Source organism: Canis lupus, chromosome 1 (genome assembly GCF_048164855.1).
Source record: "Canis lupus baileyi chromosome 1, mCanLup2.hap1, whole genome shotgun sequence".
Lineage (NCBI taxonomy): Eukaryota > Metazoa > Chordata > Mammalia > Carnivora > Canidae > Canis > Canis lupus.
The window spans coordinates 114,890,411-114,918,404 of NC_132838.1; the positions used below are offsets into that span (position 1 = coordinate 114,890,411).

General features: G+C 47.3%; 1 protein-coding gene and 1 long non-coding RNA gene across 7 annotated transcripts in view; one reads left to right on the plus strand and one right to left on the minus strand.

The window, feature by feature from the left end:
• ACTN4 (actinin alpha 4) overlaps positions 1-27,994 on the minus strand; it is a 73,032-nt gene that overhangs the window by 40,439 nt on the left and 4,599 nt on the right. The window lies entirely within an intron of this gene.
• LOC140606063 (uncharacterized) lies at positions 216-27,780 on the plus strand. The gene is made up of 5 exons (XR_012008504.1): positions 216-360; positions 597-863; positions 11,882-11,914; positions 12,040-12,177; positions 13,990-27,780. It is a non-coding gene; the product is annotated as an uncharacterized lncRNA (long non-coding RNA).

The following is a 27,994-nucleotide window of genomic DNA, read 5'->3' on the forward strand; positions in this document are numbered from 1 at the left end:
TAGCCAAAGGGTAATTACAGGATTGGGAGGAACCAGTCGAGAGAGAGAGAGAGAGAGAGAGAGAGAGAGAGAGAGTGAAACCTCTGACTCATAATCGCTCCATTAAAAATGGTGAAACCGTCTGCCCTGGCAGAGTGACAGGGCTAGGCTCCCACTCCGGCTCGCCCCACCTACAGGCCTTCCTGGGGCTGGTACTAAGGCCTGGCCAAACCACAGAGCAGTCATAAGGGGCAACTGTCTCCAGGAGCAGTGTGACGTCAGCGAAGGAGGAGGCCCCTGCTGCTCTCAGGGGTAGATCTGACTCCTGGCCCAGTCAGGACAGAGGAGTGGCTTTGTGCGTGTGTGTTGGGAAGCGCAGAGGTAATGGACCGCCGTCGTGAAGGTGTGGGGTCAAGTCTTCCAGGGAGGACTCAAGTGCTCCAGCTCTCTCTGACCCATTAGTGCTGCTATGGAGCTGAGTTTTCAAAGAGAGCAAGAGGTGTTTTTATGACTGGGTGGGGTATGAGGTTTCCCCTAATCTAACTGTACAAATGACTCACATTTATTGAACACTTAATGCTTACCAGAATTTGTTCTGAGTGCTCTATATTTTACAGATAAGGCTCCAAAAGCTGAAGCAATCTGCCCATGGTCACACAGCTGGAAGGTGTCAGAGCTGGGATCCACACGTCTCCTAATCAACCTCAAGTCTGACCAAGACTGCTTTGTTTGTGGATCTTGCTGTCAGACACCACGTAAGGTGCCTCCTGTAGTTTTTCTCACCTGACCCATTCTAAGGAAGACACAAAACCAAGTGCAGTCCCAGAGGCCCTTGGCCAATTCCATCCACCATAAGCACCGCAGGCCTCGCGCTGGGCTGCAGGGTGAGTCATGGGAGAGGGAGGGCAAGTCAGGTGACCCAACGAGAATCAGAGCTATGCTGAGGTGGCCTGGTTACCTTGACATTCCTGTGATTCTGCCAAGGTAAAAAGTAACCTGAGGAGTTTGCCTTATATGGGCACAATGACAGATTTCAACACAATGTGTTAACTGACCCTGCATCAAATCTGTTCCCGGATTGCACAGGAGAGGCTTGATAAAGCTCTGAAAGTATAGGAAATAACAATTTATGACAGGCTATCACTGGTGACTCATAAAACAAAGGTGCAGCCCAACTGCCATTGTGTGCCCTTTAGAGAAGTGGGGGAAGGTTGGTGGCTCCCAGGCCAAGTGGCTCTATCACTCTCCTTCTCACACGTGGCAGGGGAGGCCTGGCTTAGACCCCTCCCTCTGTTCACAGGGCCTGGTTCAGCGCAGGGCCTGGAGGAAATTGATTTCAGGCTGGAGCAGAACAGCCAGTCCTCTATGGGTTCAGAGAGCCCCAACCACCTGCTCTGTCTCAGAGGAGTTCAAAAAGGAGAAACAGGAGCTGTACTGGGAGGCACAGCCTTTCAGGTCCACAGAGAACAAAATGGCTAGGTGTCAGTTCCCTGACACTGCCTGAGAACCAAAGAAGGTGACTGACTAGGCCTTCCAGGATTCCAGAGTCATTCATTCCAGGCTGGACCCAAAATGCTGGTATCAGACAACCCCCCTCCTGGGCAGCCCCTAGCCCCTACCCCCCCACCCCCCAAGAAGAAGACACTGCTCTGAGCCCCAACCAAACTGCAATCATTCATTCTAATTTTCAAATTATTGGGCATCTATGACACACCACCTACTATTCTGAGCACTGGGATTAAACAAGGCCAACAAGAGTGGAGAAGTGGACAAGGAGTGATTTTCAAACAGCTATCCCAAAAGAGCTCTGCCTTGAGGGGTGCCAGTGATGAGGGCAGGTGCCCCCTACTCAAATTAACCCTCAGCAGCTCTTTTTGTCTATTTTATAAAAATGGCAGATACACAAGACTCAACTTGAAACACAGTTGTGCTGCTGAAAAATACCATGGCGTTAAGTCTCAAATCCTCCATGTGAAATCTATTCCAAGTGGCTGTGGCCCTTCCACGGTAGCCGCTACATCCCACCGGATCGAGTATGAGTGTAAGACAGGGCTCTGTGGAGCTCTGGAAGGGGAAAGGGGGGTTTCTGGTGCCACTGACGTGAATTCCCTTCCCTTCCCTGCTAAAGCCTTTGATCCTCTCTGCTCCGTGGGTGGCAGGCGGCTGGAGAAGGCAGACACCACATGTGCTGCCATTCCAGTCTGAGATGGTGGAAGCCTGCTCCCTTCTGTAAGGTGGAGCAACAAACAAAGGGAAGATAAGAAGGCCTAGATCCCAAAGTTCCCTCAATGTCTGGCCTGGTGCCCACAGATAGAATTTGACGGGGAGGACGAGAGAAAGGCAGCCTGAATCCACAGCAGAGTTGCCGGAGCTGGCAGCCATTCTTCCTGGGGGGAGCAAACCCTTGCCGTGAATTCTAACTTCCACAGCATACTCTCCTCTCGAACAAGAAAACTACAGGCAGGGCAGCCCCGGTGGCTCAGCGGTTTAGCGCCACCTTCGGCCCAGGACCTGGTCCTGGAGATTGAGTCCCACGTCGGGCTCCCTGCGGGCTCCCTGCGTGGAGCCCGTTTCTCCCTCTGCCTGTGTCTTGGCCTCTCTCTCTGTGTCTCTCATGAATAAATAAATACAATCTTTAAAAAAAAGGAAGGAAGGAAGGAAGGAAGGGAGGAAGGAAGGAAGAGAGAGAGAGAGAGAGAGAGAGAGAGAGAGAGAGAGAGAAAGAAAGAAAGAAAGAAAGAAAGAAAGAAAGAAAGAAAGAAAGAAAGAAAGAAAGAAGAAAGAAAAAGAAAACGACAGGCAGAGGGGATGAAAAATCCTCAAGTTTCTTTCACTAAACAACTACTAAGGTAAAACTGGCCTGCAGGTTACTTTCCCATCTCCTGGAAGAGCTGAGATTCAGGACAAGTAAAGAGAATCACAAGCAAGAGTCTGGGGAGACCTACAGAACCTGACAGCTCTACCCCTCAAGGAGTGTGCGGTCGGGCTGGAGAGGGACACTATAGGCTGGGCAGTGTGATCGGAGTACAGTAGAGGTCAGGCGACACCCAATCCAGGCTGTGAAAGAGGAGCAGTGTTCTGATAGGGGATGACCTGGGAAGAAGGTCATTCCATGTGGTGGAAACATCAAGAGCGTAAAAAACAATGGGCAGATGTCCAGGGACCCCTGAGAAGTGGGAGGAGATGGGGCCAGAAGGCAGAGAGGTTGAAGAACTCCAAAATTATTCTTTGGGCCATGAGGGGCAGGTTTCTTTGTGACCTGATTAGATATGAGTCTCAGAAAGATAACGTTCACAGGGCTAACACGCGATGAAGCAGGGGCCTGGAGTGAAGACAGCTGGGAGACTGCTGAGGAGACTTGGGCACACAAGCATTAACTCACGGAGGTCTCACAACAGCCCCTGGACGCAGGCACTATCCTCACAGAGGGGTTAAGGCATTTCACCGGAGCCACACAGTGAATGGCAGCACTGCAGCCGCACCCAGACAGTCTGACTGGAATGTGCACCCTGAAGCAGCCCATGTGTGGACCCGAGCTAGGGCACCAGTAGTAGCAAAGGAAAGGAGGAAGGTGAGCATCTGCAGAGATACTTGAGAGACAGAAATGAGCAAACCTGGATGCCCCTCCAGGCAGGGTGAGAAGTCACAAGATGACTCCCAGGCTTCTGAGCTGGATGTGACCCACGGGCAGGGCAATGGCCAACCCGGGCAGAAAAGCCCCAGAGGGAAGGGCCTGCAGATCGAGCGCGGTCTAGGCTATGCTGAAAGTGAATTATGTGCTGCACAAGCAGCCAGCACTCAGAAACTGAAGTCTAAAACTTGGCAGAAGGGTCACGTTTTCCCTTGGTCACTCATTTAAACATCTCCTGAGCTGCTCCCATGGCCGGGAGTGGTACTGGTGCCCAGCATTCAGGGAGAGGTAAGGCCACATTCCTCCATGAAAGACCTCAGAGCCTAACAGGTGACAGTGATACGTGAGCAAACCATTGCATGGGAGAATAATGTGTATGTTGGGACTTGAGACACGGGAGTCCTGCACAGGGCGGTAAGACCAGAGGCCAGGGAGGATAAATTCCTCCAGGGAGGGGAGCCTGGGTGGCTCAGTAGGTTAAGTGTCTGCCTTCAGCTCAGGTTGGGATCCTCAGGTCCTGAGATCAAGCCCCAAGTCAGGCTTCCTGCTCAGCGGGGAGCCTGCTTCTCCCTCTGCCCCTGCCCCTGCCTGTGCTCTCTCTCTCTCTAATAAATAAATAAAATCTTAAAAATCCTCCAGGGAAAAGGACACACATTTAAGAGGTGGGTAGAGGGAAAGGAGCCAGAGACGAGGATGAGAGGAAGTCAAGAAATAGAGAGACAGTAATGTCAAGGAAGGCAAAGGGGAGGAGTTTCTGGTTTTTTCTTAAGGCAATGTCAGAAGCATCAAGTGTGACAGGGTGTGGTGTGGTTATACTGAAAACATACATCCGTATCAGTTAAACATAAGGCGCATTTATGGGTGATGTCTGGAGTTGTCTTTAAAATACTCTAAAGTGGAGTGTTGGACGGTGCTGAAAACAAGTTTGGCAAAATGATAATTGCTCCTGCTGGGTGATGGGTACATACGGATTCTGTTTGCAAATGTTCCTGTGTGTGTGTGTGTGTGTGTGTGTGTGTGTGTATTGAAAGGATCATGCACTGCATAGATGTTGAGAAAGGAGGGCAGCCACCACCACCTGTATCCCCAGCACTTAACACAGTGCCTGGTGCAGGGGAAGCGCCAAATCCATCCCCTCTTGGGGGTAGAAATTAGCCAGTCTCTAGAGATTGCCAAGAGAGCAGCCGAGGCCCAGAAATGTATATGGGAAGTGAGAAAACAGAATCAGCAAGCAAAGGCTTACACATTTTTAAAATCACCAAGGCCAATATCCAAGCCCACTTCTTTTTCCCAGGACAGAACCATCCAGCACCATTCTATTTTCCTATGAGAGAGACACAGAGTCCACTGCCCCCAGCTTTGGTTTCCCACTAAGTTCCCTGGGCTCCTCTCCTCTCACTATACCCAGCAAAGGCTGCTGGGGCAAATGGGCCCTTTTCAGAGGCATATCAGAGCACACCTCACTATCGTCAAACGAACAATCTCTTTTCTCCTCTCCTGCAGAACAAAGTTGTATTTAGAAGGAAAAACAGTCTCAGGTTTTGTGTCCCAAACAGAGAGAAGGTCCCAGGGGCACAGACTCGGAACAGAGAGTGGCTGCTCCCCCAGCATCGCTCTCGTGGACAGTGAGGGAGGTGTGGAGGGATGAGGCAGACAAAGCCCAAGGCCAGGCCTGACAGCAGACACAGGGCAGACTGTCATTCTGAGTCCCATGGCCTGGAGAGCAACGAGGAGCTATCGAATTCTGCTCAACCACACCATGTAGCCTATCTTTCTCTAGATTTTCCGTGGTTTGGGCTTCTCTGCCAATGCCCCATAAATAACAATGGCCACCAAAGATAGCCCGACTGAGCTTCCTTTCCTGGTCCTGCATGTCTCCAGGCTCAGCTCAGGATGTGGAGATGAGTGGGCTGCCCCAGACCACGGTACAATAACGAGCTGGGTTTCAGGAAGGTGGACAGCCTGCTAAAACATGGGCTACGTTTTGATTTTTCCAGCTATCCCTAGAAACAAGACACTTCGCTCTCTTACCATATGAGTTAATTTGACTTATAGGTAGCAATTTCTGTATAAAAGGATGAAGTTTAAATAAAGAAAAAAAAAAAAAAAAGACAGGTCTTCCTGCATTTAGCCACCTGTGTCATTTTGAAGGCAGGGGCCTTCCTCTTGTCCTAATCACCGTTGTGTCCCGCTGCTGAGACCCGTGCCTGGCACACAACGTGTGGACATCTAACTTGTTAAATATTTGCACAGAATAGGATTCTGTTCTAACTATGATTTCCCTCCTTTCCCCACTCGAAAAGCATCCTATTTGTGCCTCATCACTACAGGCATTGATGTACAACTCTGTGAGGACAGCTGGCTACCCTACTGGGGCTGGAAGTGACCCAAGGGAGGACTTCTTAGGACGTTCCAGAGCGCAGAGCTTAACAGAGAGGCCGCGTTTAGATGGGATTCAACTGGCCTGCAGAGACGGCCTGGTTCTGGAGAGTGACAGTGCCTTCTCAGAGGAGGGCCTGTGGACACTCAATCTCTACTCTTAACATCAAGGAGAGACACACAAGTGATGGATGGAGAAGTGGCAGGTCCATTCTACCTGCTTGATTGGCTATTTCTGCATTCATCCAATAAATATTTATTTACGGAACACTTGTATCTGCCAGACATGTGATGGCATCACGCTAAGGACACAGCCATGGACAGAACGGATTCAGTTTCTGTTCTCAAGGCCTTCACAGTCTCATGGTGAGCAGAGAAAGCAAAGGATGGTTCCAATTAAAAGGAGAAATAGAGATGACAGACATGCCCCTAAGAAAGGTACTGAACCTTAGGCTAGAGGGGTCAGGTAGGATTTCTCTGCAAAGAAGAGTATAAACTCAGATCTAATGAATGAGCAGGAGCTGGGATTGCTAGGGATTTGGCAGCAGGAGGGGATGGAAAGGATTCCACAAATAGGAAAGAGCATGGAGCAGAGGCAGCTGGTGTGCCTGGAGCACAGTGATAGGATGGGAAGGGGTGAGAAGATCCTGCAGGGCCCAGGGGACTTCCAGATTTGATCCCAAGGGCAAGGGTTATCAATCAAGATTTCAAGCAGAATATTCTCTGGCTCCCAAGTAGAGAAAATGGAGGGGAGAGGGCCCAGGGTTGCTGCTCAAACTTCAGCATCGGCACCTGGCCATGCTGGTGCCACAGAAGCTGGGGCACCTGGTTATGCTCCTGCAAAGGGACAATGAGGCTGCTTCAGGAGAGCCAGGCGGACCTCAGGGCTTCCTGAGATGAAAAGCTACAGCTCGGGCCTTTCCGGGCCTGTCTGTAGTAAAGAGCAGAAGGGCTGCCTGTTTACCTTCCACATCCGGCCACAGTTGCCCTGCCTGGGTGGAAGGCTTCCCAGAGGGAAGGACGCATGTGGTGCTCTGTAGGACACATAATACCTCATCTAGCTTCCTCAGAGCCCTGGGGGGGCCCACCTGCCTCCCTCAGAAAAGTCTACAGCCCCCTCACAGGACACTGCTATACAAAGCGCTCATTCTCTCCCGCCTTGGTTTTCTCACCCAGCAATACTGAGTCTGCCCCTGAGCCACAGAGGCTCCATCCACCATGCCAGGTCTGAGATAATCAGAATGAATAATAGATTGGTACCTCTTTCTGGGAATCTCACTTCCGCTTCAATGAAGACCCCTTCAATGCTTAATGCTGACATCTAGCAACTGAACTTTCTAGAACTCAAGTGCAATCTTCAAAGAGGAGCTGGCTTCAAGTTTAGACCTAAGACAGCACTCTTGCCTGCAGTTCCCTAGTTGAACAGTTCCCAACCTCCTACCTCCAAAGGATCCTCCGTATCCAACAGGATGAGACCTCAGAAAGACTCCATCCCAACCCCCAAACCAGGAGACTGAGCAGTTATTAAAAGAGCCACCATGTACTGAACTCTACAATGTGCCAGACAAGTCCCACACCATCCCTCACTGGACTATTACAACCAGGACATAGATATGTTATTGAACCCATTCTATAGATGAGGAAGTTGACGCTTCCTTCCCCAAGGTGCCCTGGGCAGTAAGTACTGGGTGAGGACCAGACTGGAGCCTCTCTGGCTTCACAGCCTATGTTCATGCTACAGCCTCCAAGGCAAGAGAAAGCCTGAGAAGACACCAGGCCCAGCTTCAGCCTCTGTTTGGCACCGCTGTGGACCCTGGGAGCGCCCAATGTCCAGGGCCTGCTTTCACTTTGCTACAAGGCCTCTCAGCTAGGTGATATAGAGTTGGGCCAATCCAGCTGACCTATCATCAGGAAAGTCCATGATAGCAGCTGAAACATCTGCTCAGCACCCCATCAGCCAAGGGGCACATGAACATAAGATGGACTTGAACCCTTCATGGCTGCAGGCCTCACTGTTAGCCACTGTCAGCCATAAGGAACCTGGCTTAAGATGTTCGCAAAAGTCCTTTCTCTTGAGACATAGTTTTAGACTTATTAAAAACCAACAAAGCTGAAAAGGCAACACCCAAGTCAGGTTGGCTATAGTCTCACCATATGCTTTTCAGACCAGGATTAATTCTTTGGCTGGTTTTAGACCTTCAATTTCAAAAATATCTAGTTTGTGCTTGCCTGCAAAGGAATGTAGCTGGGCACCTCCCACCAGCAACACAGAAAACAACTCCTATTGCCATCACCTGGTTTGGCCAGAGAGCTAAGTCAACTCTTCAACATCACACCACCGTTTCAACAGTCCTGCTCTGTCAAATGCTTGTCTCCAATCTAAGGTGCTGAGGTGAAGGTGACATGCTCACAGACTCGCAGAACTCTAGGCTACTGAAGCAGGGCCATCACCAACTCTCTCCTCTCCCATTCCCCAGGACCCAAATCGTAGGTGCTCTGATGCCAACACATGCCTGAAGTCCATGAAGGATCACCAAGAGCACTTGAGTCTTACTCCTAGGCATATGAAGTCACAGAGAAGAGAACCAATCGCTCAGCCCTGACATGGGAGAAATAATCAGAAAGAGAAGAGCACGGTTTGATTCTTGGTTCTGCTGCTTATTGGCTGAGTGCCCGTGGGCAAGTACATAACCTCTGCAAATCTGTTCCCTCATCTGTAAGGTGGAAATAAAAACACAAGGCTGAAACCCTACATTTTTTGCAACATTATCGGTAACTGCCAACATTGGAAGCAACTCAAGTATTCATCAATAAATGAATGAATAAAGAAGATATGGTATATTTACACACATACATGCAGACAATGGAATGTTAGCCATAAAAAAGAGTAAGATCTTGTCATTTGTGATAACATGGATGAACCTAAAAGGGCCGATGCTAAGTGAAATAAGTCAGACTGAGAAAGACAAATATCCATTTATACAGGGAATCTAAAAAACTAAACAAATGAATAAACAGCAGAAACACACAAATGGTGGGAACTGAGGTTGTCAGAGGGGAGGTGTAGGAGGACAGGCAAAATGGTGAAGGGGAGTGGGTGATACAGGCTTCCAGTTAGGGAATGAATAAGTTATGGGGATAAAAGGTATAGCATAAGGAATATACTAAATGGTCCTGTAATAGTGTTGTGTGAGGACAGATGGTAGATAGACTTGTGGTGAGCACAGCATCATAATATACAGACTTGCCAATCACTACTGCTGTACACCTGAAACTAATGTAATATTGTGCATCAACTATACTTCTATTAAAAAACACAAACAGAGATCCCTGGGTGGCTCAGCGGTTTGGAGCCTGCCTTCGGCCCAGGGCTTGATCCTGTAGTCCCAGGAACGAGCCCCACGTTGGGCTCTCTGCCTGCTTCTCCCTCTGCCTGTGTCTCTGCCCCTTCTGTCTCTGTCTCTCATGAATAAATAAAATCTTTTAAAAAAAAGGGGGGGGGGATCTCTGGTGGCTCAGCAGTTTAGCGCCTGCCTTCAGACCAGGGTGTGATCTGGAGTCCTGGGATTCAGTCCCACGTTGGGTTCCACGCATGGAGCCTGCTTCTCTCTCTGCCTGTGTCTCTGCCTCTCTCTCTCTCTGCATCTCTCATGAATAAATAAATAAAATCCTTTTTAAAAAAACAAACAAACCCACAAACAAGGGCACCTGGGTGGCTCAGTTGGTTAAGCACCTGACTCTTGGTTTCAGCTCAGGTCGTGATCTCAGGGTAGTGACTAGGGTCGTGACTGGGGGGGGGGGGGTCCACACTCAGCAGGGAGTCGGCTGTCCCTCTCCTTCCCCATCTGCCCCTCCCTCCCACTGCACCTCTGCTTGTGTGCGTGTGTGCACGTGTGTGTGTGCTCATGTGTGCATGCTCACCTGCATGCACACTCTCTCTCAAGTAAATAAGTAACTAAAATCTTAACAAAACAAAACATGCAGGGGTGTCTGGCTGGCTGGCTCAGTCAGAGGAACATGCGACTCTTGATCTTGGAGTTGTTAGTTCAAGCCCCATTTTGGTGTAGAGATTACTTAAAATCTTTAAAAAAAAAAAAAAAACCCACACAAAAAATACACAAGGCTGATGTGACAATAAAACTAAGGAATAGATGGAAAAGTGCCATATGCTTTATGAGGTGTCATGGGATCTGTCCCAGCATCAAAAAAGGACATGTTTCCATGGTGTTCCACTTGACTGGGAGCCCTATGAGGGCAGGGCTGGTTCTGTTGGGGTTTTTCACAGCTGTATACTCAGAGCCCCCAAACAGTGACTGGCATGAAATATGTATTTATAGAATCAATGCTTTCTGATTGCATTTAGAATCAAACCCAAGATCCTGACCAGATGCACATCCAGGCCGCTGTCAACTTTCTGACCTCCTTTTGTACTCCCTTCCCCACTGGGCCCCAGCCACCCCAGTCCCATTCTCTCTCTTCCCACACTCTGCTCCCAGGCTGACTCCTGCGCACCATCCAAGTCTCCTTTCCCTGTCACCATCCCCTAATGACAGCGAATTCCCCCCTGCACCCTCTTAAAGGGATCTGCTTTTTCTTTATAAACGTGATCACATTTTGGAACACTAAGTATTTGGGATTTTTGTTGCTGCTTTGAAAGCCTATCTTCCCTACTGGGCTGTAAGCCTGATGAGGACAGGAAGGAATAGCTCATTTTACTCTTGCTTCTGGCACATACCGAATAAATGCTCAGCCTACGGTGAATGCGTAGACCACCTCATCTCCTTCATCAACCACAGTGGGATCAATTATCTAAAATGGGTGAGGAGGCTTCACTTTCTCTCTTTTTTTTTTCCCCAATGCATTGCTCTACCTCTCCTTTCTCCATAATTCATTTCCTTCCTCCTCTATTCATCCCAAATCCACCAAAAGGGACAGACAGAGATAAGAAAAACAAACACCCATGTATGGTCCAAATGGCTGGCAGCGGAACCCACTTAGAACTCCTACTTGGTCTCTAACCTCATGAACCTTGGCCTGACGATCTGTGGAGAGCTAGAACGTTATCACCCTCCTTGCTGTGGTAGTGTGAGAACCCCGCTGGACTGATGTGACGGGCCTACAAGGGTGACGAAGTCTCCTCCACCCAGCTGTTTTTCTGGGTGGAAAGTGCTTTCCCTCTCAGAGAGACTTTCCATCCATGGAGAGGCAGTGAGCAATGCAAAGCATTACAACCATTTTTCCTCCAGCTATTTCTAGGCACACAAATAACATGTAAGGACTCAAGGCCAGCTTGAGAAAACAATTGAGCCAGGAAATACTCAAGCCAGTGCGGAGGCAACAGAGCCCAAAAAAGTTAAGTTGAGGGCGATGGCTTTCTGGAGAGTTTCCTGGCTCTTCCCAGACAGAAGGTCCAAATTCAAAGTTCAACAAGGATCCTTTTCTGTGGGACCATTCATACAATTAACAGGAGCCTCGATTGGAGCTTAGAAAAAATTATGTGAATTTTTCAGGAATCCGCGTCAAAAAAATTTTTTCAAGTTAACAAATTTATTGCACACCAAGTACATCCCATTTTTCTGAAATCCATCAACCCTCATCAGTAATTAGTGCTGCATTGTGGTTTTTCTAAGAAAAGATCTTAGAATTGGTCTCTTTCACAAAATCTGGATTGCCAATATCTTCCAGAAGTCAAATTAAAGGGATCGTTCCTAAATGAGTATTTCTGTACACCTGCCACTTGGGTGCAAATTTTGAACTGGCAGCTAATTTTGAACGTTGGCATTGTTCACCAGGTTATTGTGTGTGCAAGAATAGCTGCCTTTGTATGTAAGTGTGGTTAGGGACCTTCTAAAACAAAAACAATAAAAACCTTTCTGCTATTTTTGTTCACAGAAACATGGAGCCAGATCCTAAAACATGTACATGGTGAGAATTTTGAGGAGCCAACTATTTGTTAGCTATGGTAAGGGGGGGGGGGTGTCCCAAAGATGGAACACCACAGATAAGGCAACCCGCTTTCACTGCCATTCATTTCAACCACCTTTTATCAGAGCTGTCAACAAGGAGCAAAAGAAAATGGATTTTCTCCTTCCTGGTAAGAGGATTAAGCAGTAGAAATCCAGTCAAGAGGAAAGAAGGAACTTCTGAAGGAAACTGCAGAGAGGATCAAGAGCATGCAAATGTTCAAGGTCAGAGGTCATAAATGGGTAGCTCTAGGGGCCATAAAGGCCCCATTTTGTTCAGCTTGCTAGTTGTTGTATTTTATTTATTTTATTTTATTTTATTTTATTTTAATTATTTTATTTTATTTTATTTATTTTATTTTATTTTATTTTATTTTATTTTATTTTATTTATTTTTTAAGTTGAATTAATCGCCTCTTAAAACTCCATTCCAAATTTTTGGAACATGAAATCCCAGACACTCATTCCCACCTGGCCACAATCAGATGAAGCTGAACAGTGTCTGCCACAGCCCTACCCAGGCTACTTCACTGGTTTTTGTCACCTGCCTTATGGAATCCAGGACCACAGTCCCTCAGCTCCAGAAGAAAACCAGAAGCACTCACATCCATTCCCCTCACAATGGCCCAAGTGACAGGACTGCCCACCCAGGGTGACAAAACCACCCCCACTCAGCTTCCAGCTTCCTTTGGCCACCATCCCACTGCGCTATGCTCCCACAGACCCAGAGACAACCTGAAATCCCAGGTGGGAATGGAGGGTGTTCTGTGGTCCCCAAACTCCAGAATGGAAACATCAAATTCCCTGGGGGACCTCGAAGCCATTCTTTCCAGGCATTCTGACCAAATGGTGGGGCTGGGAGGCTGACATGGGGCAAAGGTATGGTCAGGAAAATGTTAGAAACAGGATATACTGGCTTTATGGGGCCCAAGAGGAATGACACCCCCCTCGGCTGCCCACACTTTCCAATTGGTGCTAAGAGTGAACAGCTATTTCCACTAAAGATCAGAAAAGTGCTAAAGTTTCCATACATTGAAGATCAAGCCTTGAGATTTTTGGCTGGGCTGCAACTGCCTCTCTCTCCTTCCCTCAACTCTTGCTTCCACCTAATTAGCAAGTGAGCTAGCATTCCAAGGGATGATTTCCAAAGTGTTCCCAAAGAACAAAATCCCAGGACTACAACCATGAGGATGTCAGCCCTGGGACTGCTACGAGCCCATCAAAAAGTGGTGCTAACCTCACCAACTTCCTGAGGCCACAAGGGACTCAGCTTCCTGGTGGTTACCACAAAAAAACATGGCTCCTGATGCCCAAGGCAGATCTAGAATCAAGCAGCAGCTCGAACAAATCCAAGGGCAGCCATCTTCTCAGGCACTGGCTGTGGTTTTTGCCACCACCCCACCATGATCTCCACCAGTTCCCCAGCTGACACACACACACAATGTAAATAAAAACAGCAGTCTTATGGCTTCTAGACTCCTCCACCCATTCACTTAAGACCAGACTGAGGAGGCACTGAAGTTTCTCCCACATACAAAGTCTAGATGCCACTGATGGTGGACAACTGCAACTCTGGCTTCCTTGGCCAGAGAAGCATCCTTTTTGCCCACATCCTTCTCTTTCCAGCAGTGTGTCTCAAGCCAGGACAGTTCTAAGAAAAGCTGGATCCCACAGTGATCCCTCAGCCTTGGGGAACTTATGAACCCACACAGCAGGAACCAAATGCTCAGGACTCACCCGGAGGTCAATTTATGAGAGAGTAGTAAACCAAAAGTCACATTCATAAGTACACGTCACCTTAACATCCAATTCACTTTTGCCATTAATTTCATTGATCATTTTCCCCTCCAGAATGTAAATGCTCTGAGGAGAGGAGGTAGGTTAGTTTTCTTTGCTATCTCTCCACCCTAACATGGTGTCTGGGTAAATATCAGTTGGGGGGCGGGGGAGGGGACGGGAATACTAACAGATCACAGGATATGAACCTCAGGAAACTTACATGGCTCTTATATTTAATCCTCAAACTTCCTTTTAAAGCTGTGAGGATGTTTTCTAAGGAGAGGAAGGTGCAGGGGGCACTCCAAACTGTATCCTGATCCTGCATTAGCATTTCAGAGCTTTCATCAAGAGACCAGACTGTGCAAACATGAAAGGAGACCCCGCATTAGAACCTCCTCCGAGTAAATCATCCATGGTTTATTTGGAATTCTGGGTAACAAGCACCTCAAAAGACATAACTCTCCTTAACCAGGCCTGGATCTTCTTATGACTGCCTTCTGCCGTATAAATAGCAAGCCAGCTTGCATATTTTGCATTAATGTCTTCATGCAGGGCTGGTTTGAGTTTATTTTTGTTGCTTTCATTTTAAGACTGTGTTTATGCCTCTCTGTTAGACTTCCAGCCAGAAGAAAAATGACAAGATGCTAAGCTTGTCCTTTTTTCAGAGATGCTCCAGACGGTTCCTGGAGGCACATGGGAAGATTAACAACTTACAGGTGCCAACTCATGGCATGGGTGGTTTTCCAAAATGTTTTTTGTGGAAAAAACAGACACACGAAACTAGGCCTGTGTCTCAGTTTCCACACTTCACAACGGAGCCTCTCGTTCTTAGAGGAGTGGCAGCGTTCACCTAGTGCTGAACTTAGCACCCTGCCTTGTGGGCCACAAATCCCACTATAGAGAAAAGCACTAAATGCGGAATGGCTCAGAAAAGGCTGTCTCTTAAAAAGGCAGCAGCATTTTGAGGAGCAAAAATAGCAAGAGAGAATTTTTTAAACTTGGAGAAGTTGAACCCAGCTAAGAATATTTCAAAGACCCCCCACTTATGATTTCCCTCCCCGCCCTGCTTTTCAATTGACTTGCCTCTTCTGAGGACAGCTAAACACACACACATTCACAAACTCCTTTTTCAATCCCACCAACCCTCCTCCCCCAAAGCCAGGCTCGCAATGACAGCTCCGAACAATGACATCACCCCAGGTTTGCCTCTTTGGCAGGGTCACCAATATTGTTTGCAGTGGATTTCCTGTAAAGGTTCTTAAGGCAGGAAACTAGTCCTGTGCCTTGAGTCCTCCGCCTGTTTTGAACCATCCTGTCAAGTCGAAACAAAGGCTTTTTGTGTTTTTTCCTTTAAAAAAAAAAAACAAAACTTCCCTGCACTTTTAATGAGCACCTTAATTACAGCTAAAGTATTAGATATATTTACGGATGACCTCATGCCTGCTGATAATTAGCAATTTGAAAGACCTGGCACATCTTTAGCGCTGGTTCCTTCTCCTTCACCCCCTCCCAGAAGCGTTCAGGTTAATTACTAAGCTTGACCTTCCAAAACAAAGTAGGTCTGGCCCAGTCAGCCCCCCTCCACCTGGGCTCCCAGGCGGAGAGGGGCCCTTCCTCCTTCTGAGTGGAGAATGGAAACTGCGTCAGAGAGGGTTGATTCGCCTGGGATAATGATGTAGGAGGGGTGACAGGTTTCTGGGGGGCCCTACTCTAAGTGCCGACAAGTTTTAATTAACGCCCGGGCTAATTCAACCCTGGCACAGTCAAGGGGAAGAAAACTGCTCATCTCGGAGAACGTGTTTCGATTTGTGAGTCCCAGTAGTGACGGAGGAGTGCCCCTCCAAGGGGGCTCTCACCGAGGACTCTTCCTGTCTATGTATGCTTCAGGTTCTCCTGGCCCGTGAATCCCAAAAGGAGGTACGGCTGACTCAGGCTGTTCCTTTCCATACACTTCTCTGTGCGAGAGGGGTGTGTGGGCCAGATTTGGAAAGCGCAAACCGGGTGGCCCTCCAGCAGGGTCCGCCTGCACCCCCACTACTCCCCCAATCGTCAGTTGTCCCTCCATTGTAACATTTTCCAATTTCCAAATTTGCTGCGGCCTGCGCCCTGTTAGGGGAGAGGCTGGGAGGCGGACATTCTCCTCATTCTTTTGCCTTATTAGGTTATGGATTTGATTGCTTTTGGGGGGGATAGGGGCTAAGTTGAGGAATGGCATCAGGAAGTGACCTCGGGAAGGGGGGGCTCCCCCGGAGGAAGGCAGTACAGAGGATGGAAGAGCAAGCAGTGAGAAGCACTGGGGAAGGAACCCTGGAAGAAGCATGGCTCTGTGAAGCGCTCTAGAAGGTCCCATGTTCCAGGTCAATGACTGGAACACCTCTACACCCTGTGATAGCATTTCTGCAAGTTATTTTTGGGGTTATCAGTGAGAAGCTCTTCCTCTTTCTACATCATTACCAGTTGAGGGATAGCAGCATGACCTGAGGCTGTGGGTTGTTTCTAACTTGAGTGGATAAAGATTTTTTTTTTCTTTCTTTAGAGGGAAGAGGACAGGGCAAGAAGGGGATCTAGGGAAAGAGCCCCTGGGCTGATCCCAAACTTAATAATAAGCTGTCTTATTCATGAAAAAGCCTTGCCAGCACTACCTATGGCTCATCCAGACATGAAACTGTTCAGGATTTGCAACTCTGAAATAAGCTACCTCCCTAGGTAATGAGGCCCAGATACTTGACAAAGAATTGGCCTTTGAAGGTGCTGGCTAGGTTTCAGAGTTCAGAGCTCCCTAGGAGAAGACTGAGGAAAGTGGGTACATGTTCTGGGTTTTCACTGAGCTGCACAATTCAGCAGACCTCTTCAATTCCTTTAAAGAGAAGATGCGGGATGCTTGGGTGGCTCAGCTGGTAAAGCATCTGCCTTTGGCTCAGGTCATGATCCCAGGGTTCTGGGATGGAGCCCACATCGGGGCTCCCAGCTCAGTGAGGTGTCTCCTTCCCCCTCTTTCTCTTCCTGCCGTTCCCTACTTGTGCTTGTGCACTCTCTGTCAAATAAATAAATAAAATCTTTAAAAGAGAGAGAGAGAGAGAGAGAGAGAGGACATAAGCAGCTGAGCCCACCTGGATGCAGGCTGGTGAGCCGCTGAAATAATTCTGAGAAGCGTGCCAGGCACTGTGCCAGATGCTTTATATATACACTATTTCACTGAATCCTGGAATCATCTTGTGAGGTAGGATGATGACCCCTTCCAAAGGAGGACACTGAGGCTTAACCTCTATCACTTGCCCAGGGTCACACAGCCAGTGGGTGGAAGGAATGTGTGCAGAAGCTAGGTCTGTCTCCCTCTAAAGGCTGTGCTCTGACCCTCTTCCCACCACACACCTTCCACCACCCCCCAGTTCTGTTGCCAGAACCAAGCCTGGAGATGGCAGTGCAGGAACACCTCCCACAGGAGCTTCAGCACTCTCAACACCCCCTCCAGGCTTGCAGCTGCTTGGACCAAGAGACAGCCTGAATCCCAGTGACATCTGAGCTGCCTTCTCTGGTCTGGTGGGTAGGCTGGGTGCTATCGGTTAACCCACTAGCTGAGCAGGCATCTCTTCTCAGAGCCTGGGATCGTGCAAGAAATTTTGTGACCCTGTATATTCTGCAACTTCTCCCTGAGAAAGCTCTCCCAAAACATGGGTAGAGCAAGCATTCTCCCACTACAACCAATGAACCCCAGGTTCTCTCCACCAAGAAAGCCCACCTCCCTAACATCACAGCCTTTCAGAAGTGGGAGGAGAAAGCATCTCAACGATTATGAGGCAGAGTCTGCCTCAAAGCCATAACAAGCTAGAAAAGGAAACCGGCTAATGCTAAGTCTGCAGCACTTTCTCCCTAACAGCACAAGCAGTGCTCTGGTGCCCAAGCTACAAAGTCTGGCTCGCTCCAGGTAACACTTCCCACCTTCACCACCCCCACCAATCTTTCCACAGCAAACCTACTGGTCCCCTGCCCCCAGCAGTCTAAAAGATGGAAGCCAAAAAAAAAGGGGGGGGCGGAATCTCTGGGTGGCTCAGCGGTTTGGAGCCTGCCTTTGGCCCAGGGGGTGATCCTGGAGTCCCGGGATCGAGTCCCATGTCAGGCTTCCGGCATGGAGCCTACTTTTCCCTCCTCCTGTCCCTCTCTCTCTCTCTCTCTCTCTCCCCCTCTCATGAATAAATAAATAAATCTTTAAAATAAATGAATGAATGAATGAATGAATGAATGAATGATGGAAGCCAGCTTCTGCTGGATGATTGCAGCCGCTACTTTACTTTCATGAGTTGACCTATGTCACAGGTCTCAAGCATCATCTAAAGGGAGAAAAACCCAACCTGAAACCACACAAAGAAAGAGGCATGGGCCAGCTACCCGAACCTTATCTTGCAGTGGGGCCAGAGTGCAACTCAAGTATGTCAATTTTGGAAAAGCATATCAAGGGCACTGTACTATCTGAGTCACACATTTGGCCATGAGCACCTGAATGAATTTTTTTTTTTTTTTAAACACACTGGAGTATTTCCGGGGATGGGAACTCTTAAGTTCCACAAGCCAGCTCTAAGGCATTTATTTAAAGAATAGCACCTGTAAGCTGAGCTTGGCAGGCAAGAATAAACTTTCAAGGAAGAACACTTCCAGGCTACCCTCATTCTAGGGATGGCATGTTAACTGTGGCACACCAAGCCAACCAGGCTGTCAGGAGTCAACCCCATTCATTTGGGCAATCTCAATACAGAACTGCCTCTTCCAGCTTGGAGTGCTCATCTGGACTACGCAGCAGCACACACCCGGAGAGGCTGTAAGGCACAAGGCTTGGAGAGACTCTTAGATCTAAGAACCAAGTCTCTCTGTTCCTTTTCCTAAAGTCTGCGCTTATTCTGAAGGGACCACCACCAAGCTGAAAGCAAATGCCCTCTTAAAGAGTACTCAGGGCAGACTCCCACATGAGGGGTCCAGCCTGCCTACAATAGTTCTGAAAGTGACAGGACCTGCCAATGGCTATGGATTCAGACCCTGGGGTCTGGCTACTCAGAGCTTCCAAGGTATAGTTAAGATATACCAAACATGGTACCTCAAATGTGAAACTCCCCACAAGACAGTGCTCATCAGGGGAAGGAACAGGCAGGACTGCTCAGAAGAGACATCTAAGGAATACTGTTCAATTGCACACAAGACCCCCTAACGCTTCTCCCAGAAACCTGCACACCACTGGGGCAAAGGCCCACCCCTCCTGCACACTCACCTCCTTTATGAAAGTTTCCATGACTGACCCCACCTGCCCTTATTCACCCCTTTCCTCTCCCAGGACACAGCTAGAGTGCTGTAGGCCTTTCGGTGTGCCGCTTAGTGTCCTCCTGACGTCTCATGTGGCTTTGCTTTCTCCCCAATTACACAGTGAGCTCCTTGAGAGCATGGGTTGGGTCTCCGGTTTCTTTCATACCCCCAAAGGCTCGGCGCAGAGCTCTGCTCTGCAGAGGGGCCCAGTGAGGGTTGTTGTCTGGCCCTGGCGGTCATGTTTCTACCTGAGTGCTGGACTCCAGGGCCCATGAAGCCCCAACTCATGTTACACAACATGCTGGTTGGCTATAAAATGCAGACACACTTTGGTCAGCAGCCCCCAATTCTGCTACCCAAGTGACAGCTGCTGAAGTCTCTCAAAAGACCTTCCTCCAAGTCTTTATAGTGCGATGGAAAGAGGCAGCTTCCCCCACACACACCCCACACCCCTCCCCCGCTTCACCCCAAGAAAGCCTTTTCTATCTGCAGGAACAGCCTGGAGCAGGTTCAGCTCAGCATAAATGCATAATAAGCCACCCACCGTGGAAACTTACAGCTGTATCCCAAACGTGGAGTAGGACTCAATATAATCGGCCACGTTTTCCATTTTCCATACACTTTCTTCCCACTCTGAACTGGTTTTATAAAGGGGAGGTTTTATGTTTGTATTTAAGAGGATAAAGATAAACACACACTTATCTCCCCTCCTATACAGCTACTTAAAAGATTTAACAAGTTCACATGGGTATGCTGCCAGGAGAATGGAAACCTCACCATCTTCTTTCCAGCTGAAGCAGCTGGGCTGGCCATGCTACCACAGGACACCTTCATACTCATTCACTCCTTTATATTGTCAACAGGGATGATTTCTGCAGCCGAGTTGCATTAAGGGCAGGGCGAGAGAATTCCAGCCTACATTCACGATGGACACCTTATGATCTGTGAACTTAGCTTCTTGCTGAGTGCTGTGTATACAGTCAGGAGTGTCTATGGATAGCCCAGAGCTGTTGCTGTTCCTCCCTGAGTAAAAGCCACATAACTAGTCTGACAAGGTGTGCCTTCAGATGGGGAACCATGGGCCAAATGAAATCCAATGTCACTGGATTGGCTTCCAGTGGGGTATGGAAGGCTGAACGCCTCAATCAGCCTGCATGTATGTCTCTCTGAATTAGAACCATGCTAGCTATAACTCAACCTGACCAAGAGAAACAAGGGGGAAATATTGAGTAAATGGAAGAGGGATTTACAGAGAAAGGGAGGTCCTAGGAAAAGAGCCAGTTAAAAAAATCAGGCTTCCTGGCTTCCCACTTCAAAGAGGGAACCACATTTTACCAAAGATGCTTTATAAATCAAGCAGCCTCTTGATGGGACTGAAGGGGACTGGAATTTGTTCAGAGGGTAAGAGTTGAGTTCTGTAAGAGAGACACTACAAAGCCACATGAGCCCGCAGTGCTGTAAAACTCCAGATTCAAAAGTTACCAGCGCTTTAATCAAACACAGGTGTCTACTGCAGCAATGAGCAGAGGGATAATTGAAGCTTTTGTTCAGTTTAATGCTCCATCGTCCCAGGGTTCCCACTTTAGAAGTCAGTTCTGGTTTGGCCAGTCCAGAGACTCTGAGAGAAAAGGGTTACAGGGCCAGAGTTCTGGAAGTAGGAGATTCCTGGCCTAATGGGAGTCCAAGAGGCACTGAATCTGCAGATTCTAGGCCTCATCACCGTTTCCAACAAAAAAGCTCTAAGAGATCTGGCTGGGACCATCCTTTCTACATGCCCTGCTCTGGCCACTCTGGCCTTCTTTCTGCTCCTCATGGCCTCCACACTTTCTTCCCCCCTGCTTGAAAGAGCCTCCCTGTAGTGTTCTCTTGGCTCCCTCTTTCCCATCCCTTAGGGAACAGCCAACATGTTCTGTCTTCCAGGATCTTCCTCTTGGAGGTACCTGGGTGGCTCAGGTCATGATCTCAGGGTTCTGGGATTGAGCCCTGCATTGGGCTCTCTCCTCAGCAAGGTAGAGAGCTCTCTCTCTCTGTTCTTCCTCTCCTCTCAAATAAGTAAATAAAACAGAAAGAAAGAGGGACGCCTGGGAGGCTCAATGGCTGGGCATCTGCCTTCAGCTCAGGATGTGATCCTGGAATCCCGCATCGGGCTTCCTGCGTGGAACCTGCTTCTCCCTCAGCCTCTCTCTCTCTCTGTGTCTCTCATGAATAAATGAATAAGATCTTAAAAAAAAAAAAAAAGAAAATCAAAAGAAAGAAAGAAATCTTCCTCTTGATCTAAAGTACCTGCACTGCACCCTACTCCCCTCACCCACCTCCCCCCAAGCCATTCCCAATCACTAGATTAGTGTTTGTAGATATGAGAGCACAGGCTTGAAGGCCAGACCTTCGAGGTTCAAGCCCTGGCACTGTTGTCTAGACAACTGACTTAAACTTTCATGGCTCCATTTTTACACCTGTCCTGTAAAGGTAATACTACCTACCTCACAGGATTACACAAGTGAGTCCAGGTAAAGCACTCAGAATAGAGTTGAGCACAGGGTAACACACTAGCGATTATTAATTAGTATTTAATTCACACTACAACACACAATCCTATCTGAAATTGCCTTGTTTTATTTACATGCTTGCTCTCTGTCTTCCCCACCAGCCTATAAATAGACCAAGAACATACAGAAATGAGATGGAAGATGGTTTGCATTTGGTCATCTGATTTCCTGGGTGACCACTGGCCAATCCCAAAATGGGGAGCAAGCTCCCCAAACTGCCCACATTCTGACATAACTGAACCCACAAAGCCTGAACTGCTACTTAGAAGTCTCATGTTTAAACAATGCTTGGAATGTTTGATAGGAACATGCACTTATTTTTAGGCAAGAAAGTTGTCTCCTAAGCTAACCCTGTGGCCCTGGAGCAGGCCGTATTTGGCAAGAATTGCTTTGTGGTTGTTTATTAAAGAGGCCCAGAACTTTCCCAAGTCTAAGGTAGCTGCAAAGAGAACTGAATGCACTTTGAGTCTTCTGTTTTTAAGATCAAAGCTTGTTGCCTCTGAATCTCTAAGCTGTTTCTGGGCAGCAGGTAAGAGCTGAGTGCCACTCCTTGATGCAGCTTTGGGCCAGGATCCCTTAACCCACCATCCCTAAAATGGATTGCAGCTCTCAATGGATCAAATTCTTTTCTGCGGATCGTCTTTGTGTGAGTTAAAGAAAATTACAAAAAGTTTCCAAAATGGTCAAGAAGGCCCCCCAAACCCGTCTAGGTATTTCCTCCTACTGTACCCAGCAGACACAGCTCTGGATGACTACAGGCCTGACATCTTTGAAAAAGACATCTTGATACAGACCTTTCTGTTTTACAGAAAGCCAAATCCTACCAGGCTTGGCAGCATAGCTCAAATGACTCCCCACATCCACCCCCCCCCCCGAAAAGAAAAGAAAAAAGAAGAGAAGAGAAGAAGAAAGAAAAGAAAAGAAAAGAAAAGAAAAGAAAAGAAAAGAAAAGAAAAGAAAAGAAAAGAAAAGAAAAGAAAAGAAAAGCCTCACAATCCCGGTGATGTTTACTGTCTGGATACCTTCCAGGACTGGTTAGCAGACCCCGCCTGTAAGAAGGGTTGATTCATCAATCAGACTGCCCTTGAACCAGCCTGGAAAACCAGCTGCTTCCAGACATTTTGAATTTTGAAGCTGATTTTATATCATAAGCCAGAACTAGATCATACAGACCAATAAAATTATTTTTTTAAGATTTTACTGATTCATGAGAGAGACACAGAGAGAGGCAGAGACATAGGCAGAGGGAGAAGCAGGCTTCCTGCGGGGTGCCTGATGTGGCACTCGATCCCAGGACCCGGGATCACAACCTGGGTCAAAGGCAGATGCTCAACCACTGAGCCACCCAGGTGCCCACTAACCAATAAAACTAAAAAAATAAAAATAAAATATATATATTTTTTAAACCAAAAGCAAAGACAACCTGACACTTCCAAACACAATCTATGGCGGTGGCAGGAGCCAAATAAGCACTTTGTAAAAAATGTTTAAAATTTTCATCAGACTCAGAGTTTACTGTAAAGATATTCAATTCCTTAAAGGAAAGAGGGGGAAGCAACAGGGAGAAAAAAGTTTATTTACTGTCGGAGCTGGGGTAGGAAGGATGTGGATTTTTTTTTTTTTTTTTAATGTTATCATGGAATGAACCGCACTTGGGATTTGCTGGAAACTTTAGAGTTCTTTTTAATTTGTCAGTGTTTGTGAAAGCAGGCAAAAGATGCAGGCACATTCTGCCCTGCTATTAAGAAGTCACATAGCTGAAATTCCAACTCTAAATGCCTAGAGAAAAAGCACACGTCCCAGCCACAAAGCCAACAGGGGCTTTCATGCTGTAAGCTTTTCCTTCTTTCTCCTGCACAAACACACACCTCCACCCCTCATCCATAAGAGGGACCAGACTGGTCGGTGTGATTCCTGTGATTCCTGCACAACAGAGGCTCCTCGTCCACCTACCCAGCATGGCCACCATGCCCCTGGATATTTTCCTAGGAAATCAGTTGGCATCATATTTCTGCCCAAGAGCCCAACATTCCAACATTAGTGCTGCCTCTGGTGTGGAGGCACTCCCCAAAACAATAAATAGGCGACTCAGTTCCCATGGTGATATCAACTAAATACCTTTTACTCACACCCAGATGTAGACAGATCATAGGGCACTCATATGCTATTATACACACACACACATACACACACACACGGACTAGGACAATGACCCTGACAGAAGGAGGCTTCCAGCACTGCCTTGGCACTTGGTGAAAGAAGGCCTATCATTTCAATAACACAAGCTGAAGACCCACCAAGCCTCCTAGAGTGACAGTCCCTCAAACAACCTCCCAGCAAGGCTGGCTGTTGAATCACCTTCAAGCTTCCACCCGTGACATTTCTTCTACTCGCAAATTGGCCTTCTTGGCCATCGAAATGAAATACGTATTTAAAAAAGAAAAGAAATGCACTCATACTACTTCCTGTTGTGCCTCCAGCCTGGATGGCTGATGATTAAGACATTTTTAAATCAGTCATTATTGTTCAGGAGGTATGACATGAAAACTCTTAATCTTAGGGTTTTTGGAGATTAAAAAACCAGACTGTTCTCACACATGGAGAACAAGGAGCAAAGCCGACTGCCTGCCTTCCGCACTGCCTCCCATCCACCTAGAATGTGGCTTCCACCCACTGTCAACAGCCATCGGGGAGGGGGAGAAGATGAAAAGAAAAACCCACTAGAAAGCCAGTGACAGACATCACTCAGACCCACACCTTTGGGGGGGAAACTTTAAAAAGCATAAAACAAACCACAATGTCTTCTTTATTCCTGCCCGAAGCTGAAGACACAAATGCTATTGTATTGCTGGTGTTCTAGCATCCCTTTCAATCATTTCAACACCGTCAACGATATTTCCCAAGATGACTTCATTGTGCTGGGCGAGTAGTAACTGCCACTTTCAACTACTCTTGCCCTGTGTGGATGGTTCCACTGGAAAACAAAGAATCTGTTCTGCTCTGATATTTGGAAGAAAAACATTTAAATAAGCCTTTCTTAACGGCAGGAGGGCACTGCTTTCCTCTCAGGATCTCAGATTCAAATACCCAAACAGCATAGCACTGTATTCATGGGGGGGCAGCCAAACTTCCAGAGTGTATGTGTACGAAAACTGGAGTCTTAAAAAGAACAAACAAACAAACAAAACCTAACAGTTGAAAGCAAAGATAGGGCATCTGGGTGGCTCAGTCAGTTAAGCATCTATCTACCTTTTACCTTTGGTCCTGGGATTGAACCCTGCATTGGGCTCCCTGCTCAGTGAGCAGTTTGCTTCTCTCTCTCCCTGCTGCTCCCCCTGCTTGTGTGCATGAGAGCTCTCTCTCTCCCTAATACATAAATAAAATCATTTTTTTATTTAAAAAAAAGAAAAAAGAAAGCAAAGATATATCCAGAGTCATCCAATTTTGAGTGATATGTGGGACATAGGGCAAGCAGGATAGGCAGTGTGTTCCTGGGTAAGTCACTCTGCTCTGACTCTCATGGAATCTTTCCAGGGTCAAATGAGATAGTTTTTTCCAAGAGTGGCAGGCACATATGGGAGATTTTAAGGGTTATTCATATCCTACATTAATCCTCAAATCACTGTGAGGTTATTCCTTTGATTCTCTTGTAAACCTTCTAATTACTTCAAAGAGAAAGTCTCTGCTTGGCACTGTGGGTCTTTAGCACTTCACTAATACTTGCCAAATTCTCTTTTTAACAAACGGAGCAGAGCTCAGGCCCAGAGCCTTCAGCAGGAATAACACCTAGCTGGAATTTAACGACATCAGTTTTGTTTTCAGCATGTTTATTTTCCCAGTTTCCTTCTATTTATGGCCAGGGAGGCTGACTTTTTCATTTATCATACTTATATAACTTTTCCTTTTAAAACTGAAGACAAATTAACTTTATAAAAGTAAAAATGGGCATGGAAAAGTCACAAATGGCTGAAGTTTAGGAAACAGGGAGATAAATCACAGAAGCAAGGATTTTGAGGGATGAGGGGGAATGCTGCTCTGGATGGGGAACCACTGTCTTTTCCGGAAATTCAGGATGGGCCTTCACTATTGGGGAGATGGGGCTCATCCCAGGAAGGCAGGAGCCAGCACAGAAATAGGTGGCAAATATCAAATCTCCAATAAACTCAATCCACTGGCTTTCCAATAACTCTTCAATAAATTATGCCCAAGAAAAAGACCAATGGCTTCTCCCAGAGTAACTGCAGCTCCGACTAAAGAGAAGGCAACCAAGTTACACCAACCAGCTTTTCAAAACTTTCCCTGGACATTCCAAGTTAATGCATCGATTGTTTACAAAGGAAGGGGGAGGGGGAAGGGACGTGAAAGAACACCACAACCAAAAAAGGCACAACACCAAGGCGAATGTCTCAGAGATTTTTATAATCCCAGGCAGACTGCTACTTGGATAAAACTTTCCCAGCACTGATGTAAAGACACCCGTGCCCATTGAAAGATTTCACTTTCTGGGGGATGCAAGATCCTTCTCCTCCTACCGACCCCCCCCCCCGCACCCAAATAAGATCTTTTTTTTTTTTTTTTTTTTATGATAGGCACACAGTGAGAGAGAGAGAGGCAGAGACATAGGCAGAGGGAGAAGCAGGCTCCATGCACCGGGAGCCCGACGTGGGATTCGATCCCGGGTCTCCAGGATCGCGCCCTGGGCCAAAGGCAGGTGCTAAACGGCTGCACCACCCAGGGATCCCCAATAAGATCGTTCTTTACAGAGTCCGGAATTTAATATGATTGTTTCTTTTGATTCACTGACCCTTACATACTCCTTGATACCTGGAACACTGACTAAAATGTAACTCATAAACCTTCTTGAAACAAAGCAAGTGCTAGTGTGCCACTTTCAGACACTTTATAACAAATTCTGGCGCCTTGACTGCCAACACTGTAAAACTAAGTTTCCTTGTAACTGTGCTTTGATGTTTTAAACTTTAAACTCATCCTAAAGGAGACTGTCTTGAGCTCTCACACCACCCATGATATAAAGACGTCTTTCAAACCTCCATGGATGACAAAATTTGCATCCGCTCAAGTAGAAACTTCCGTCTGCCTACCTTTCTTTCCCTTTCGTAGGTGTTTCAATTACCACAGTCACTGAATGACCAACCAGCTGTCGCTTGCCTTCCATTTCCATGAAAAAAGAAAAGGGGAGGAGAGGAATTTGAACCTGGTAACAGGAGTGTTTTGTTATTCTGTAAAATAAATCCATAAATAAAGGCAGTGGAAGGGAATCTGGGGGAAGGGACCTGAACCTGACTGATGAGATGAGATGAGATGAGATGAGATGAGATGAGATGAGACCTTGGACATCACTAAGCGAAGGAAACAGGGACAAAGCTGAGCAAGACACTGGTCTAGAATATACTACATGCCAGAGAAGAGAGAAACATGTCGATATTTTGGCTATTCAGAAAACCTGAGCAAGTGATCCTGGGACAAACAGGTGTTCGCTAATTATTTTTGCCCTTCTCCTTTCCTCCCCTCCCCCAAAAAAAACAGAAGCAGCAGGGAATCCTTGTTTTAAGAAGCCTTAAGATCTGGTCAAAGGTTTGTACAATTCCTAGCACACTACAAATCAATACAGCACAAGCTGAAGGTGTCCACCTCAACAGTCTTAGAAATTCCTTCAGCCTTCTCAAATCAATTCTTTTTTTATTCCATTCTCTCTTCTGTCATCTGCTAGACAGCACTGCCAGGTAACTTGTACTATCACTCAGGGTAACTCTGAAAAACAGTGCTGTCTGGCCAAAGTCCACCAGGACTGCAGTCTACATTTAGAGATTTTATCTATTTATTTATTTATTCGAGAGAGATCATGAGCAGGTGGAAGGGCAGAGGCAGAAGGAAGAGCAGGCTGCCCGCTGAGCAGGAAGCCTATGGAGGGGCTCCATCTCAGGACCCCAGGATAATGACCTGAGCTGAAGGCAGCCCCTTCACTAACAGAGCCACCCAGGTGCCCCAAATGAAGTCTACATTTAAATGACAAAAGTCGGGACGCCTGGGTGGCTCAGCGGCTGAGCATCTGCCTTTGGCCCCGGGCGTGATCCTGGAGACCTGGGATCAAGTCCCACACAGGGCTCCCTCCCTGCATACAGCCTGCTTCTCCCTCTGCCTATGTGTGTCTCTCTCTTTCTCTGAATAAATAAAATTCTAAAAAAAAAAAAAAGGGGGGGGGGTTAAATAAATAAATAAATAAATGACAGAAGTCCCCATCCCAGAGTTTAAATAAATAAATAAATGACAGAAGTCCCCATCCCAGAGGCTTAACACTAGAATCCACACTTGTCCCTTCCACACTTGTCCCTGTTGTCCTGAAATCTGATTAAGAAGACTTTTTGAGAGTGCCATCCTGTGTCTTAATTGATCTCCCTGGCAGCAAG